Raw genomic sequence first — 18,834 nt, 5'->3', positions numbered from 1 at the left:
GATATGAGTGACCATGGCCTGTGACACAGCCCTCAGGAGGTCCTGAGAACATGTGTTCAAGGTGATTGGGTTCAGCCTGGTTTTATGTATTTTAGGAAGGCATGACACATTAATCAAACATGTTTAAGAAATACATTGGTTTGGTTTAGAAAGACGGGACAACTCAAAAGTGAGGGCTTCCAGGCTATAGGTACATTTAAACGTTTTTTGGTTGACAATTGGTTGGGGTCTGAAGACTTGGGATTGCTAGAAAGGAATGTTCAGGTTAAAGATAAAGGGTTGGCCGGGCGCGGTGGCTCAAGCCTGTAATCCCAGCACTTTGGGAGGTCGAGGCGGGTGGATCACGAGGTCAAGAGAGCAAGACCATCCTGGTCAACATGGTGAAACCCCGTCTCTACTAAAAATACAAAAAATTAGCTGGGCATGGTGGCACGTGCCTGTAATCCCAGCTACTCAGGAGGCTGAGGCAGGAGAATTGCCTGAACCCAGGAGGCGGAGTGAGCCGAGATCGCGCCATTGCACTCCAGCCTGGGTAACTAGAGCGAAACTCCGTCTCAAAAAAAAAAAAAAAAAAAAAGATAAAGGGTTATGGAGACCAAGTTTTATTGTGCAGAGGAAGCTCTTAGATGGCAGACTTTAGAGAGAGCAGGTTGTAAATTATTTTTTACAGGACTTAAAAAGGTGCCTGTCTCTTAGTTGATTATCTCCTGGATCTTGGAAGGAAGGAAGGAAAACAAAAAAGGAAGGGGATTCTCTATAGAACGTGGGTATCTTCCCACAAGACAGTTTGCAGGGCAATTTTAAGATATGGCAAGGAAATATATTTTGGGGTTAAATTTTTTTTCCTTGTCTCATAATGTTATGCCAGAGTTAGACTGAAAAGTAAGCCACAATATAGAGGGTTCAGTAAAACCCAACTGATGAGAATTTATGGTTTGTAGGGCATGACTACCTAGACCCCTTAAGTAGGAATTTGGGTAAGATAAAAAAGTCAGAGCTTAGTCCTCATATCCAAGAGGCAAGAGGTTGTTTTAAATACCCAAAACAATCCTGTTCTTTTTATGTCAATATAGATAAAAAGTTTGACAAAATTGGGCAAGCAAAGAGCTGACTATGTGAGAAGTCATCATTTTAAGACTTTGCAGGAGTTCAATGCCTCCAAGAGCCAGGAAATGAACTGAAGTAACATCGAGAGGAGGGCACATAGAGGTTTAGCATGGGCAGCAAAAGTAGGAATTTATTGGTGACGACAGCTAGCTGCCCTTAGGAATTTATGCAATTGTGTTTTTGCTTCTAGGAGAGGGACAGGCAAAACTGATAGGCATTTTGTGCTGTTTTTAGTGCCCTGAGATATCTCATGTCCTAAGCAGGTAACAGTTTTTTCAAATAATTGGGTAGAAGCTTCAATAATAATTTTGAAGAGACTGTCCTGCCCAGAGCTGTTTTGGATGTGCTTCCTTATTCCAGACAGAGGATTTCCAATTAAGGTGGAAATAATAAGATTTTTATGTTCTGGGGCTTGGAGGTTAAATGCAGCATGCCTTTGGAAAGTCTGTATACAGCATTCCACAAAAACCTTGGCATCTCTTTCTTTCTGAGTGCACTTTTCAACCTTATACATTCACCTTGGTGGGAAAGGTCTCTACTCTCACTTTTATGAGGCTATAAATATCAGCTGCCAGTTGAATCATTTCCTGGTCATTTGCAGGAGGATCTGGGAGAAGTTCTGGCTACCTGTTTTCTTTTCTTGTGTTTGTTGCAGGGGTGGGGTTGGGGGCGGGAAGGTATTTGTCCCTAGAGGTTTGTCAGGCTTGTCTGGTAACTACTGTATCATCTTGAGTAGGAAGAGCCAACCAAGGTCCCTATAAGGGGAGTTGTTTATTGTCACTAACTTTTCTAATTTCTCTCTAACTTTGATAGAATCTTCTGAAAGGTGTGTGTTGGGATGGGGTGTGGTATAAAAGGGCTTTTTATTTTAAAAGATCTGCTGCTGTCCAGAGAATGTGAATTCTTTGCTGTAGGGGTTAAGGACACATCACAAAAGGAATTTCATGGGAAGACTTGGAGCTGATGGGGTCTGATTATGTCAATCCACAAAGTAGATGGAATTATACGGGACAATGCAATGAGCCCTACTTTGTGTCTCTGGGGCCTCTGACAAAGTTATTTTCTGACTATCAGTATTTACATAAGTAACTTGTATTCCCTGGTCTGGAGATTAGGCCAGAGTGCTTTCTGCTATTCTTGGAGGGAAAGAGAAGGAAGCTGGGTGTTTAGTGATTTTTTTTTTTTTTTAAGAAGTCAGAAGAGCTTCAGGGATTAAAGAAATTTGTTTAGGAAGCTGGGCTGGATTTGAGGGAGAGAAACTTAAGTCAGGGTCTGGAGAGCCAAAATATCTTCTGAAGGTCAGTGACAGGGAGTTGAGAGTAAAGAGGAGCACAGTTGAGGGTGAAAGGGACCTGTACAGTAGATGTGGATTTTTAACTTTTGTTCTAAGTTTGATTTCTGTTCTTTAATCTTAACGGAATCCCTAAGCCTGGCCATAATGCTCTTTTTTGTCCGACTTTCAATTTCATCTTCCCGTAGCTACCAAAATAAATTTGCTTAGGATGAGAGTTCTCTAAAAATCTTTTCAGATATAAAAGTTTTTCTAAATCTATTAATTTATCATCTGGCCATTGCAAGTAGGATCTCCAAGTATATATTCATTCTAACAGCAACTCAATCCAATACATCTTCTCATGAAAAAAGCCTGGAGGTAACTCTCCAGGCTTAGAAGAAGTTTTGATCATGAATCCAAAAGGGAAGATGCAGTTCCCATGATCCAAAAGGCCACTCCTGAAAATAGCCTAAGAAAGCGAAGACCCTCATTGCCACAGGCAGTAAGAATAATGTTTGTGAAAATTAACGTCTCTGGTGTCCTACGCAAGTGAGATGCATCCAGTTACAGACTCTCTAATCTGTGATATTTGCCAGGTGATACTGGATGGGACTTCCCAGCACTGGCAAAGCAACAAAGGGAGAGACAACAAAGATTCCTTATAGATTGGCACCTTGAGAGCAAATGAGACATAGGGTTTATTGGGGAAACTTACATACAAGGATGTTCTGCTTGTGGCAGTTTGGACAAGAGAACTGCTCCCATTTGTAAAAAGCATGCAGATTATATAACATTTTTACTTGGCACCTGCCACCTAGCAAGCCCCATCTAATCCAAAACAAAAAGCCTTGATCCATGTATAGCCTGTATTCCAAGGGGTGTGTCAGGGGTCAGATATCCTTTGTAGCTAAGGAGTGAAAACTCCGGGTTGGCTGCTCCTGGATTCTTAGAACAGAGTCATTGTCAGGATGTTCTTGAGTCATTAGTCTCAAGTGGATCTGCCATACTGACCCCTCATTGAAACAAATTCCACTGAAAGCTGCCATGGTTGGACAATGAAATTGCTGCTTACACACTTCGTGTTGTTGGGGCTCAGAAAGGAATACCCCACAATGAAGGCCTCAGAAGCAAAAGCTGTTACCTGACCGTCTTCTGCTCTCCTGTCTCTCAGTCCCATTTGCCTCCAAGGCTAACCACAAAAACTAGAATTTCTCTTCCTTTGGGTAGGTCATAGATACCATAACCCCTTTTCCCCAAAGTCAGCTATGAAACCTTTTGTTTAGGATGAGAGTTCTCTAAAAATCTTTTCAAATATAAATCTATTAATTTATCATCTGGCCATTGCAAGTAGGATCTCCAAGTATATATTCATTCTAAAACATTCATTCTAAAACATTACTCTAACTTTCCCTCTGCCCTTCTGTATAGAAACTGGCCATTAAGATTTTAAGTGACATACTTTGTTTGACTGTAAGTTGTAAGACCTCCATTCCAGAGAGGTTCCTGTCCCATATCTAGAAGGGAGGAATATATGCTTAGAGAGGCCAAGAAGCATCTAGACAGGTAGCCCTGTCTGAGTTTCTTTCCCTCACTCTATTAGCATTACATACCCCGCTTTTTGTCCAGTCATATTTCTATATGGCTGTTCATACTTTGCTGAACTGAAGCATACAAATAGACAATTTCTCCTCTATCTTTGGGACTTCATTTTGGAGGCTTCTGTATAAACACATTAAATAGATTTGCATGCCTTTTTTCCCCCAATTAATCTGCTTTTTTTCCAGCTGATTTCTCAGCATACCCTCCAATGTCTAGGGTTCCTAGCCTTATGGTAGCACTTGATGCATACCTGATAACCTGTACCCCTCAGCTGGCAGAAATCAAAAAGCATGTCCTCACTGGTTACAAGCTGATATCTCAGAACATAAAAAGAGATGAAAGGAGAATATCTCATCTATTTTTTAAAAAGTTGACGACCCACAGCAAAGTTTACCTAAACACCAGCCCAATGAGGACAGTAAACCCAACAGTCTATAAAGTCATTTTAACAACATGCTTATAAGACATATGCCTGTGTGCTACCCTAATATTCCCTTCCATATGAAAAATGACACAAAAGACAGAGACATAGGAAATCAATGACCATCTCTGTGAGGGAAAGGATTAATTAAAACCAAGAATACTTCAGCTGAAAAATCACAAGGAGTCCAGGTTGAAAGTGGCAGTGGAAGCTGCATTCTGGCTTCCTTGACTATCAGGTCAGTCCAATCCAAAGTTGGGGCAGTTATGTGTCAAGTGGTGTGGAGGACCCTCCTATGGCTAGGAGGGTTCAGCTAGCATGCGGAAGACCCTCACCTACTTCGTTGTGCTCCCTCAGGTGGGAGTGAGCATGATAATTGTCTTCCTGAAGTTGCATCATGGAGAGCACAGGAGACCTGAATTCATTCCGTACCTCCGTATCTGCATTAGATTCAAGCTTTTTCCTTAGGGAGATGGTAACCATACTCTATTTCATAACCTTCATGTGAATCTGTTTCTAACTGCCTATGAAGATGAACAAAGAAAACCTGAACCACTACAAATCTGCTGGGAACCACAGAACTGGTTTGGACCATTACTCTGCACATGGACCAGAAAAACTGTACAGGACGCTAAACTCACCTTCTTTACTTATATAAAATGACGACCAATAAACTGATTTGCCCTCTCTTTCCTTGTGGCAAAAATATAGCTTAAATAAATTAAACTTTGGTCACACACACAAAAATGACGAGTAGCTATACCCAAAGAACTCGTTCACACAAATGGTTTTTTCTGCTAATCTGAATTTGAAAAGGGAAAGACGAAGATAGTCTCTTGCTACTTTCATTTGAACAGACTCTACAGGCAGAGATCGGGAGGTCGATGTGGTAAAAATATTTACCTTTTGCTGACTTTGCTGAGTGCTCCCAAGATCTCAGCTGTAACCTCTGGAGTGTGCAGGGTGTCCCAGCCAACGACATCCCATTCTCATTGCCACAACTGTAGGGAAAGAAAAGTAACCTTCCTCTACTTCCTGAAGTTCTGTAGCTGAGGCCCGTGCATTGAACTGACAAAAACACAGATTAACAGGAAGATAGCAAACAATTTCAAAAATATTATTTATTTTATCTTTTTTTTTTTTTTTTTTTACTTTAAGTTTCAGGATACATGTGCAGAATGTGTAGATTTGTTACATAGGTATACATGTGCCATGGTGGTTGGCTGCGCCTATCAACCTGTTATCTAAGTTTTAAGCCCCACATGCATTAGGTATTTGTCCTAATGCTCTCCCTCCCCTTGTCCCCAACCCCCGACAGGCGCCAGTGTGTGTGTTGTCCTCTTCTCTGTGTTCATGTGTTCTCATTGTTCAACTGCCACTTATGAGTGAGAACATGCTGTGTTTGGTTTTCTGGTCCTGTGTTAGTTGAGAATAGCAAACAATTGTTATTTATTATTTTTACATACACACTGAAGCCATCATAGAAAAAAACGAAAATCCAATGAAGCAATTTGGATAGAAAGCTTATATACTTTTAAAATAAAGAATGATAAATTGTGGAGAAGTGACAAAAAGGAAAAGGGGTTTAACCTTCTAGTAGTAGTAATTTGTAGAAAATGACTAGGAAATATATTGGGGAACTAATGGAAGATAAGAATTATTTTAATAGGATTGTTTGTACAGTTCCATTTTAGCACCGACTCCCAACCTTCATAAGAATATTTTCTTCTTGTGAGAAAGTATTTCAAACTATTCATCCAACAGGGGATTAACATCTGGAATATTTAAGGAGCTCAAACAACTCATCAGCAAGTAATAAATAAATATGTCATTTGATTTAAAAGTGGGCAAATAATTTGAATAGACATTTCTCAAAAGAAGACATACAAATGGCCAAGAAATAGCTATACTCTGCACTGTATAATAATGTTTTGGTCAATGATAGACCATATATATTTACCATGGTGGTCTCATTAGATTATAGTGGACCCGCAAAATTCCTATCATCTAATGACATTATAGTTAAACTGTCATAATGCAACTTTTTTTCTATGTTTAGCTATATTTAGATACATGAATACTTACCATTGTGTTACAATTCCCTACTGTATTCAGGACAGTAACATGTTGTACAGATTTATACTCTAGGAACAATAGGTTTAGGTGTGTAATAGGCTATATCATCTAGGTTTGTGTAAGTATACTCTGTGATGTTCCCACAATGACAGAATTACCTACAAAAACATTACAAAAAATGCTCAAAATTACTAATCATCAGGAAAATGCAAATCAAAATCACAATTACATATTATCTCACTCCAGTTAGAATGGCCATAATCAAAAAGACACAAAATAACAAATGCTGGTGAGGATATGGAGAAAAGAGAACTCACACCTTGTTGGTGGAAATGTAAATTAGTATAGCCATTACGGAAAACAGTAAGGAGTTTCCTCAAAAAACTAAAAAATGGAACTAGCATATCTGGAACTCCCACTACTGGCTATATATTCAAAGAAAAGGAAATAAGTGTGTTAAAGAGATGTCTGCACTCTCATGTTTATTGCAGCACTATTCACAACAGCTAAGATATGGAATCAACCTAAGCATCCATCAGTGAATGAATAAAGAAAATATGGTATATAAACCAAATGGAATGCAATTAAGCCATAAAAAGAATAAAATCCTGTCATTTGCTGCAACGTGGATGAGCCTGAAAGACATTAAGTGAAATAAGCTAAACACAGCAAGATAAATACTGTATGTTCTCAGTTACATGCGGAAGCTGGAAAAGTCGATCTTATAGAAGTAGAGAGTAGAAGAGTGATTATTAGAAGCTGGGAAAAGGAGGGGGAATACGTAGAGGTTGGTAAATGGATACAAAATTATAGCATAACAGGAGGAAGAAATTTTAGTGTTTTATAGCATTATAGTTGACAATTTATTGTGATTATAGTTAATAATAATTTATTGTATGCTTTCAAATAGCTAGAAGATTTTGATTGTTCGTAATATAAATGATGAATTAGATGACAGATATGCTAATTACCCTGATTTGGTTATTATGCATTGTATATGTGTATTGAAATATCACACTGTACCCTATAAATAGGTACAATGATTATTTGTCAATTAAAGATTTGAAAAGAGGATGTTCTCTTCTTGTTACAGGGAGGGTTCCTGTACATGGGAAATTTGATGTCTTGGTTTTGGCAGAACAGAAGAGAGCAGAGTGCCTTTCTTGCATCTGCAACCACTCTCAACTCAAAATAATATGCCAAAGTGGCATATTTTGGGGTAGCATGTTCTGAATTCTTTAATAAGCATTGTGCTAAGTATTTTACATAAATCATTTCATCAAAATTTCATAAGGGACCTATGAGATTGTTGGTTTATTGCCCATATTTTACAGTTAAAAATACAAACAAAAGTACAGTGAAGTTAAATCATTTGGTCAAGATCACATTGTACTAAATTGAGAAACCAGATTCTAGGCCTGTTGATCCTAATCTAGAAAATGAAATTACTTAATCCAGTAGTTTAGATATTTACAGACATTACTTACTTAAGGAATCTTCAGATAGATAGGAATTCTCCTCTTGTTGCTGAAGAGATTAAAGAGATTAAGTAACTTGGTAAGGCTAGCTAATTAGAAAGTGACTGCCTTTAGAATTTAAAACCCAGGTGTGTCAGCTTCCAAAGCTTTTGTGTATTCAGGTGATTTAATCCATTACACAGTAAAAATTTTATACTGCTACTCAGTAGACATACACATACAAATGTATAATTGATAGAAAGGTTCACAAAATAATACTCACCCTTATTCATGCAATGATACTCTGACACTTCTTGTTCTATCCTAACCTATTCTATCCTATCCTATTCTACAGGATTATAGTTTTTTTATGTTTTTTTTTTTTTTTTTTTTTTTTTAAAGACTCATGACAACCAATTAAATTTACTTTGTGACTCACTAATAGGTTGTGAACTTCAATCTGGAAAAAAATAATGGTAGGTATAGGCTTACTTAATATCACTTTCTTGTATTATCATGTTCTCAATTACCCTCTATTGTGCTAAGCATAAATTGGACTATTTAAGTGAAATTTAGTTGTGCCTTTGTTATAGGACCAACAGGTTCATATGCCTGCTGCACAACAACAGTGAAATATACTGAGACAGCAGTGTTTGCAGCAGAGAAAGAGTTCATTGATTGCAGGACAGCCAGGTGAGGAGATGGGAGGAGACTCTCAAATCCATCTCTTCAAGGATTTCTGGATGAAGTTTTTAGGGGATTGTGGGGGACAATGGGCTGGAAGATTGGGGTTATTGATTGGTGATTGGTCGGGGTAAGAGGGATGACATCATTGGGATGTGGCAATTGTATTCTTTGGTAAAAGGAGATAAGTTTGCTCCTTATGGGGTCTTTCAGACCAGCTGACATCAGTAGTTTCACTGATATGCAGGACTTAAAAAACATCTCAGAGGGAAAACTTACATTTAGTAATGTTCAAGTTGTCATGTAGAGCAGTTAGGGGGAACTAGAATCTTGTAAAAGAGTCTACATGATTCTGGAGCAACAGGCAAACACTGTAAGGCAGTGGGTCAGAGACAAGCTAATCTAATGTTTAATGCTGAGGATGCTGCAGGCTTAGTTTATCTTAGTTATCCCCCTCCCTTCTTCCCTCATAAATTTTATAAAGTTTATGGGGGTGGTTTCACTCCATAATGCTCTTTCTAAATAGATTTTAGCTAGAGATGGTCTCAGAGCAGAGGTGCCGACCGAATTCTCCTGCAGAAGGGTTGTTTTAGCTCTCCAAATTTTCCTTTTAAAGAGAAGCATGTGATCACTGTGGAGGCAAAACAACAGCAGTGTCTCGATTTATTGGTGGAGGTAAGGGGACAATTTAGTTATAAATACAACTTGCACTGCGTTTCTACAATTTGAAATGAATTTTGCTATGTATAACTCTTCCTACTTCCATCTCACATTTCTCATTAACCACATTCTTTACAGAAGAGTTAGATTATTGCTATTATCCCCAAACATCTTTGTATTGTCTAAATCAGTATCCATGGAAAATATTTCTTTAATGTTCTTAGGCTAGGGGTTTACAATCTCTAAATTTTTATAGCAATACCCCCAATCTAATTATATACATTGGTTTTTATGGCTCCCAAAATGTCATAAAGAATCCTCTCCATATCTAGTACAGTTATCTTTCTCATAGTTTGGAATAAATGTAAATGAGCCATAATAAGCAAGATTTAATAATATCCGTAGTCCAGGGGAAATAACACTACACCTTAGGTTTACATAGCTGCTTCTTCTTCTTCTTCTTTTTTTTTTTAAAGACGGGGTTTCATCATATTGGCCAGACTGGTCTTGAACTCCTGACCTCAGGTGGTCTGCCTGCCTCAGCCTCCCAAAGTGCTGAGATTACAGGCGTGAGCCACCGCATCCGGCCCTACATAGCTTCTTAAAAAAACATTTCATAGGCATCATTTTACTCATTATCCCAGCATTCCTGGAATTTAGATAGATTTAGGAATTACTGATATATTTTAAAATATGTAAGTAATACTTAAAGATTGAAAAATTCGGATCTTCTAGTTGTTGTATAATAGAACTAGAAATGGAAATAAAGCTTGAATTATTTTCTGGATCTGATTTTCTTAATCCTTTTAGACATGTGTTTCATCAGCTTCCACCTCCCATGGGCAGACGGAAGACAGTAAAGATAGAAAGTAAAAGGTTAAAAGTGAAAGTGAGAAGACGGAAAAAAGTCATTTAAAGAAAGACAGTAATAAGTGTTTCTAGTGTTGTTTTGTGGCACAAGTATATGCTGATCTTGTACAATATCACATTAGTAAGAAAGAATGGTGGCAGTTGGTGCCGGGAAGATATTTGATTACTTAAGTCATAGTTTTGCTATCACAAAATGTGCTCTTTTATTTTCAAAGAGATGGGGTGGCACCGTGTTGCCCAGGCTAGAGTATAAGTGGCTGTCACAGGCATAATATTGGCACAGTACCACCTCAAACTCCTGACCTCAAGTGATTCTCTGGCCTCAGCTTTCCAAGTAGCTGGGACTACAGACACGTACCACAATCTGGCTGTACAAAATGTGCATTCTTAAGGCAGACTGTGGAACGTGGCTTTTTGAGAAGATAAATAATAAACCACTTAACACTCTGACAAGATTTTTAAACACCTTTGGATAAAGGTGTTTTCTGTTTGTGTTTGATTATCATGGCTATTTGTATAATTAATACAATCCTATATGTAGAAGATTTAGTAGCTATGACTTTGGCAAATCATAGAAATAAAACCCAAAAGTCATCTGACTGGTTGAGATAAGAGAAACACCGGATATCTCTAACAGACAGTTAATTGCAAACCCATAGCCCTTATTATGGTTATTATACTTTTGTGAACTTGATTATGCAATGCACCGGTAGTAATAAAGGTGTTTGTCATTCTTCTTAAACTTTGGCCTAACTTGGTACTGAGCCCTTTGCCTTAGTGCTAGGCAGCTGAACAACTGTAATCACAGAACCGGGATTGGTCCTAGGTTTTTTTATGGTGTGATGTTGGGTTGACTGAAAGTCAAGCATCACTGATCTCAGGCTGAGGTTTGACAAGAGACATTTGACAGCAACCTCAGCAAAGCTACTATGTTTTTAATCAGCATCTTGCATTTAGACGCTCTTCAAGTCTTTATTCAATTACTTGGTTTCAGTCACATCTGGATGAGTCTGCCTTATGCTTGCCTATGAAAGACATACTACTCTTCTGAGTAATGTGTGTGTTCTGTGGCTTCCGGATAATATGCTTGGTTTTTCTCTGAACATTTTTACTTTAAGTTTCATCATTAGCCATAATTTTGAGTTTACTTCAACTCGAAAGACATCAAATTTAATTAATTAATTAACTAATTTAGCATGCAGAAGAAGAGAGACAGACAAAAATTTTCTCCTTGAATAAACTCTAATCAGGATCATTTTTGCATTATTTTTGTCTAAATGTCAAACTCTGGGCTTGGGTGTCTTTCCTTTCAGAGTCCAGTTCTAGCATAAACCTGCACGTCAGTTTAGCAAGAACTCCCCATCTTCTATTTTAGCTTACCCTTGGGGATTCTTCATCCTTTGTCATCTCCCAGAAGATGTCTGATCACCACGGCCAGCCTTCAGTAAGACTACTGCTAGGCTGTTTTCACCAGAATCTGCCTTACCTGAGATCTTCCTTTTTATTAATTTTCTATCATGCAAATCACTCTCCCTGCCTTTTGGCTACAAATTATTGCTTTTCCTTGTTTTTGGAATTGAGCCCAGTATTATATTGAGGTTTTGTTTCCTTTAGTGCAATTTTTTTTTTCTGAATTGTTTTTACAGTTGAAATTACTACTTAGTTCTATTTTTTCTTTTTTCTTTCTTTTTTTCTTTTGACAGCTCTGTGGCTTCTGATTGGCAGATTTAGTTTTTGTTTGCCCATTCATTTTAAAGTGTGACCGTTGGTTGTAATTTGAGTTTAGTGAAATTTAAAGAATATCAAGTTCATTTATTTAATTTACTAATTAACTAACTTAGTACACATCTATTGAGTATCAATTGATTGCCTCTCAAAGTTGAATAATAAACTAATTCTAAAATTAAAGGTGTGTTATATACATTCTTTAATAAGCTCTGAAACCTACAAAGATATTTTGGACATAGAATGTTATTCACATTTTTTCCCCAAAGGAATTATCATTCAAGAATAAGATGAATTATTTTCTTATTTTTAATACAACATCATTAGTAATTGACTTATCATACTTTTTTTTTTTAATTTTAAGAGAGGGGGCCTTACTCTGTCACCCAGGCTGGGGTGTGGTGGTGCAATCATAGCTCACTGCATCTTCAAGTTCCTGGCTTAGAATTACTCTCCAACCACAACTTTCCCAGTAGCTGGTACTACAACTTTACACCATCATGCCCAGCTAACATTTTATTTTCTATTTTTTTTTGTAAAGATGGGGGTCTTGCCATGTTGCCCACTCTGGCTTCAAACTCCTGGCCTCAAGTGATCCTCCCATCTTGGCATCCCAAATCTCTGGGATTAGAGCCATGAACCATGGTGGTGCTTGGCCCTACAATGCACTTTTAAAATGTGAAAGTACTATTATTTCTTATAAGACATCAATGCAAATATTGAACCAATTCTGAAAGATTCAGTATTTCCAATTCATGTTTAATCAGACTGTGGTTTTCCAGCATCTTAGATATATTAATTCCAAATTACATCATGGTACAACAGGACAAGTTTACTGCACAAACGGGATGTGTGTGAATTATATATCTATGCTTCAAAAGAGCAAACAAAATCTTATTTTGGGAGCTGCTCCTGAAGGGTTTCATTATTTATTCGGCTTTTACTTTTCTCCTTTTCCCTCTCTTTTCCTGATCTTAAGGAAAAGAAGCAGGATTCGCTAAACCAGAAAATACCTGAGACAGGTCTCAAAATGTTCAGAAAGTTTATTTTTCTAAAGTTATGGACATACTTGTGACACAGACGCAGGAGGTCCTGATACTATGTTCCCAAGTTGATCAGGGTACAACTCGCTTTTGTACGTTTTAAGGATACATGAGATATTACTCAGTATGTGTAAGATGTACATTGCTTTGGTCTGGCAGGGAGGGACAACTTGAGGTGGAACTACAAGATCATACGTAGATAAAAGACAAAAGGTTATATTCTTCTGAGTCCTTGATCGATTTTCCACTGAATATACCATTTAGTCTGGCTCAGTGAATCTGCATTTTTACATAAACAATAGGGCAGAGGAAGTAATGAGATATATATGTCTCAGGTGAGCCTCAGTGGGATGACTTTGAGTTCTCTCTGTCCTTTGTTAATGAGGAATTTCCTAGTGGGCCAGTTGTGAGGGAGATGAGTAACTTTTTATCATTTTAGCAAGCTTATTTATGAATAAAATGGGAAGCAGGTTTGCTTGACATAGTTCCAAGGTTAACTTTTCCCTTGGCTTAGTGATTTGGGTGTCTCAAGGTTTATTTTTCGTTTACATTTTCCCCTTTACTTTTAAAAATCTTTCAGAGGAAGCGTTTTAGAAGGAAATGGGTTCCTGGTGCCAGGTTTTGTCTTATCCCTTGTGGCTAGGACAGTTCATTCCTAGACACGTAGATCCCACATTATTAGCAAAGCTCATTTTCAGCAGGTTGTGAAATATCACATTCTACAAAGAGATAATAGGGGAGGAAGGAGAAAAACAACAACAAACAAAAAAGTGAAAAATACTGGAAAATTGATATCAGCAATATTACTGTGAAGTCTGTGAATCAGTGGGCTGGTATGAAAGGGTATGAAAGTGGTTTATGTATGTAAATAGGTTACTGTTATTTTCTTCTGTAAGTTTAAGTTGTCCAGTTTCAGTTTGCAGGACTTTAAGAAAGCACAGCTTAACTTTTAGTGATTTCAAATCAGGAAAAATGGTGGGGGGGAAAGGAAAAGAAGAAAAAATGAATATATTATTTTAGAGTGATGGTCAGGAAAAATTTTAGAATTCAGTCCAAACTGGAAGTTCAGTCCAAATAATAAAAACTGAAAAATGTTTGGGAAGACTAGAATCTAACAACAGGTGTACTATAGTTATTTATTTATTTACTACCTTAGAGAATTTTTTTCTAAACTGTAGTTTAAATCAAAGGTCTCAGAGGTACTTTGAAACACATTTTTTCTTTCTCCAGTCCTATTTTCATTAAACACAAGTCACAGGACAAATTCAGTTGCAAAATAAGTTTTAGTCTTACTATACTTGGCCATAGTATATGCATAAAGTCAGCAATGATAACTGTTTCTTTTCTATTAAAGAAAAGAAACTTTTGCTGAAACTTTTGCTTTGCTGAAACTTTATTCCATAAGGAATTTCAGATTTGACTTTAATGCCTTAAGCACAGCCTGTGCCTGCAAATACCTGTATTAATTGGGTAAATTCCTCATCTCAAGGTCCCAAGGAATCTTGGGCCTCCTGTGCGTATCAGAAAGTGACATTCTTTAATTACCACAGGTCAGAAACTTGTGGAGGGACTGTGTTGACAAGATACAAGACCAGCTTTTGGAAGGGGCTTTTATTGCCTCTTGAATTCTACTTTGAGTTCTTAAAGGAGTCTGTCTCTGAAAGAATACCATTCCAGTAAAAAAACCTTGGTAAAATAACCAGTATCTTCAATTATGTCCTGTTATAAAAGAAAATAGATTCTTATTCCACTTATACAAATAACTATGTTGCTATAAGTTAAGCATACTTACAACTAGTTTCCAAATTTTGGAGAAATCAGGTAGAGAGAAATATGCTCCAAATTTTGTTTATAGGAGTATATTTTACTCAATTATTAAAAGCTGTAAATATTTCAAAAGAAAAGTTTTCTTACCTCTGATAAAGAAAGGATCAACAATATTTTAAGCAAAATGTCATAAAAGGATTTATTTCAGCCTTCTGAGCCTAGTCTATGCAGTTAACTCCTGTTTTGCTTGATATTCATGAACATTTCAGCTCTCCATAAGAGTCTTGGAAGTTCTCCCTCTATTCTAGTGTCACAGTCTCCAAACTTATCAGAAACCTGCCTTCAAGAGCACCTGTCAGAATCCTATCTTGGTTATAAAGCCACATTTTGAAAAGGATAAAAAATGAAATGAGATGACAAAAGGATAAAAATAAAACTGGATGACAAAAGCATTAGAACAGTCATAAAGACACAATTTACAAGAAAATTTGGTTACCCCTGCTGCATACAACAATTTTACATAATAATCATATTATATAATAATCATTATTACTGATAACATGCTAAAACATATTAGAATCACAAAAATTTCATACAAGTCTGAAACATCCACTAATAACACATTTATGTAAATATAATCCAAAGAAAGTTAAACATTTTTTCATATTTGACAATACCTCCTGTGTGATTTTATTATATCAGATAAACCAAACATCTCTTAAACTTTAGGGGACTAATGTAAAAAAATTTATGAGGACCAAAGTTAGAATTTGATTTTGGAAAGCTTTTCAAATATAAAAAGTTTAAAACACTCGATGTCATAAAATAGGATCACAGTCATTGTAAAATAAGTCATTCTTTTAGCCAAAGTGGTAACTCAAAGGTTAAAAAAAAAAGCAGAAACCTGTATCTTTGAGAGAGGAGACTTAATTTCCCAAACAATAAGGCTTAATAAAGACAGCATGAGGCCAATTTAATCTGTCTCTCAAATCTTATAACCTACCTGTAAAACTTTAATTATTGTGACCATAAGATATAATTTCCATAAGCCTTTTAATAATGTTTATAACCATTTTTTTAAGAAGTGGGTTAATACTCCAAGAAAATCTTGCTAATCTGACACAGGGGTCCATATGCTGGTCTTGCCTCAGTGTGCCTTCTACATCAATGATTAATTTATTGAGAAATTGGACCTATATTATCTCTCAAAATCAGCCCTTATGTTATCACATGCTTACTTCTTCTGCTATAGTCCCTGGGCCTTGAGTTGAATAGTTCTAATTTCTGGCCCTGTGTCTCATGAACACAGTTTATTTTGATTGGCATATTCTACTGGGTTTGAAGATGAGGCTTTAACTGCTGTCAGTGTTTAAGATTTAGCAAGACTTAAGGTCCTTTTTAGATTCAGAAGTCAAAGCCTTATAACTCAATGGCACAAGGACTTTAAAAGCACATGCAGAAAGTTACACGGATGTAATAACCTTAATTAAATAAAAATTTACGGGCCAGGCGCGGTGGCTCAAGCCTGTAATCCCAGCACTTTGGGAGGCTGAGGCGGGTGGATCACGAGGTCAAGAGATCGAGACCATCCTGGTCAACATGGTGAAATTCCGTCTCTACTAAAAATACAAAAAGTTAGCTGGGCATGGTGGTGCGTGCCTGTAATCCCAGCTACTCAGGAGGCTGAGGCAGGAGAATTGCCTGAACCCAGGAGGTGGAGGTTGTGGTGAGCCGAGATCGCGTCATTACACTCCAGCCTGGGTAACAAGAGTGAAACTCCGTCTCAAGAAAAAAAAAAAAAAAAAAAAAAAAATTTACAGTTTTTTTCTAAGCAAACCAAACTAATAATAATGACATACAAGTTATTTTGATAAAATGTAAAATCAGTTTGTTATGCCCAGTTACCAAAAGGAAAAAGCAAAGAGCTTCGGCAGTGTGACTTCTGTTCCCTATGGGAAGTTCAGTAAGATAACCTGCAAATCAGTACTAACGAGAAGGGTACTTGAATTAGTTAGACCTAGGAGGTGCTTCCTGAGTCATAAGTGAAAATTTTCAGATTCATGAAGCAATTTAAAGCCAAGAACACAGAATATTATGTTGGAAGAAACATTTCCTTTAGACCATCAAGAAAAAACATTTTTAGCATCAGGCCAAAACAATTATGACCCAAAGAAAAAACTTATAGTAGCTGAAAATGAATTGAAGGACAAAGTTTTTATTCCAGTCCTTTTAAAAGGGAAGAGAAACCTGAAAATAGCAAGGTACAATAAAAGTTGAACTTTGTATACAAAAATGTATAATGTCTTATAATTTTATTAAGAGGAAAGTAGTACCTTAAGGAAATCTCATTATCGTAACCAACTATTTAGCATATAAGTGGGGTTTTAAAAAATATCAAAACCCAATCTCTACAGAAATTTATAATGTAAAACAGTTAAATTTCCCTAGAGATTTCCCTTTTATATGATCAAGACAACTTGGTCATATAAAAGTTTTTTTTCTTTTCATAAACCCTCTAATTATGACTTACACAGACCATTGATGACATGCTCGGAAATGATTTGTCCTGAAAATCCCTCTTTCTTTAATAAGCAGTCATTTTATTCTGGGACAAAAATTTGACATACAAGATTCTTTTATATATGAAACTATTTTTCTTTAAGCTTTCTTACCAAAAATACCTCTTTATTTCTATAACTTTCTTTACCTCTCTCTTATTTCAAGGTTACTTTTACCTTGTTTCATAAATAACCTTTAAAAAAGCCTTGAATTAGACAAAAATTATTTGCCTTTTAACAAGAACACACTTTTTCTTTTAGAAAGAATATTTTCCTACTATACATATTTTTTAATTGGAAAATATCCATTTAATAAAATATCTATAATTTAATATAACTTTAGATTCCAAATTATGATGTTTGTGTACAAGTATTTATCTCATTACATTTACCTAATTATTTTATTTAATAGTTTACCTAGATTATTAATGAAAACTGCAATAGTAATCATTTAAGGTTATTTCCCTGTCATCATTTTACAACCTGTGAATTTCAGTTTACCTAAGTAAGAACCTTAAGAGTAAACATGTGACTATTTTACTAAGTAATTCAAGATTTAGCTGTTTTCATTAAACCAATATTAGCATGTTACTTATCAAAATATAAAAGCAAAGATCATTCTATTTTGGGCTGAGTTTATAGTTTAATAACCCTTAAGCCAAATTTTGACACCTTATGAAAGAGATAGGGATAAGTATGAAATCTCTTGATCAATAAATGCAAACAAAAACATACACTGACAGTTTTTAAGACATTTCTAATATTATTTTACTAATAATTTAAAAACTAACTTATGAAAGATTTTACTCAAGTCATGTGAGCTTGAAAAGCATTTGAACTTACTGTTTCATTTATAAGTACTCCTTAACTTTAAGCCAAATTTGGTAACTTGAGGCCAAAAACATATAACAGATCAAGTGTACATACACATAAACACATACATACACACTCATACACACAAAGATCCTAAAACCTGGCATGTCCTTCCATTTACACAGCCACTCACAAGTGGAGAGATCATAAAACCAAACAGGGTGCCTAAGAGGGGATCATTCTTCTTGTCTTTCCTCATTCTTAGATGATTTGTTTCCCGTATATTTTCTTAAAAGGAGGAACTAAGGTGTGACTTAAGGTTTAGCATGGGGGAGTTCAAGTGCGCTGGTTGTGGGTGGAACTACACAGTGTGACATCACAGAGTTGTTTCTGCCCTCTTAATGTTGCAGTTTCTCTCACCAGAGGTCTAGTATCTCTAGGAGGGCTCATAGCGTGAAGCGGTCAGCTTCTGTATGCTGATGAGCCTTTTTCAACTAATTATGTTGGTAGTTTCCTATAAGGCTGCTGCATGTCACAGAGGGTTAACTCTCAGACACTCCCCCTTGGCCCTGGTCACCCAGGGGTGCTTTTTTGCTGGGAACTTGAAAGAGCAAAATGCCCTTTCTCTTCAGAGCTGAGGAAACTCAGTCTCTCATTTATCTGTGAAAATGACAGTTCAGGTCCTCGTGGAAAAGCACAGAGAGGCCAGTTCAGATTAACTGTAGTAATTGTAATGGTAAGGAGAATTAAGACCAACTGGCTGTTAATCATAACTTTATCC

At 36.6% G+C, this 18,834-nt stretch overlaps 1 protein-coding gene across 4 annotated transcripts in view; it reads left to right on the top strand.

Moving 5' to 3' along the window:
* The window catches only part of SPAM1 (sperm adhesion molecule 1), a 35,581-nt gene that overhangs the window by 2,257 nt on the left and 14,490 nt on the right, over nt 1–18,834 (top strand). The window lies entirely within an intron of this gene.

The sequence above is a fragment of the Saimiri boliviensis genome, chromosome 10 (assembly GCF_048565385.1).
Source record: "Saimiri boliviensis isolate mSaiBol1 chromosome 10, mSaiBol1.pri, whole genome shotgun sequence".
Classification (NCBI taxonomy): Eukaryota; Metazoa; Chordata; class Mammalia; order Primates; family Cebidae; genus Saimiri; species Saimiri boliviensis.
Note: the sequence above shows the minus strand (reverse complement) of the source record. Positions and strands in the feature narration are given on the sequence as shown.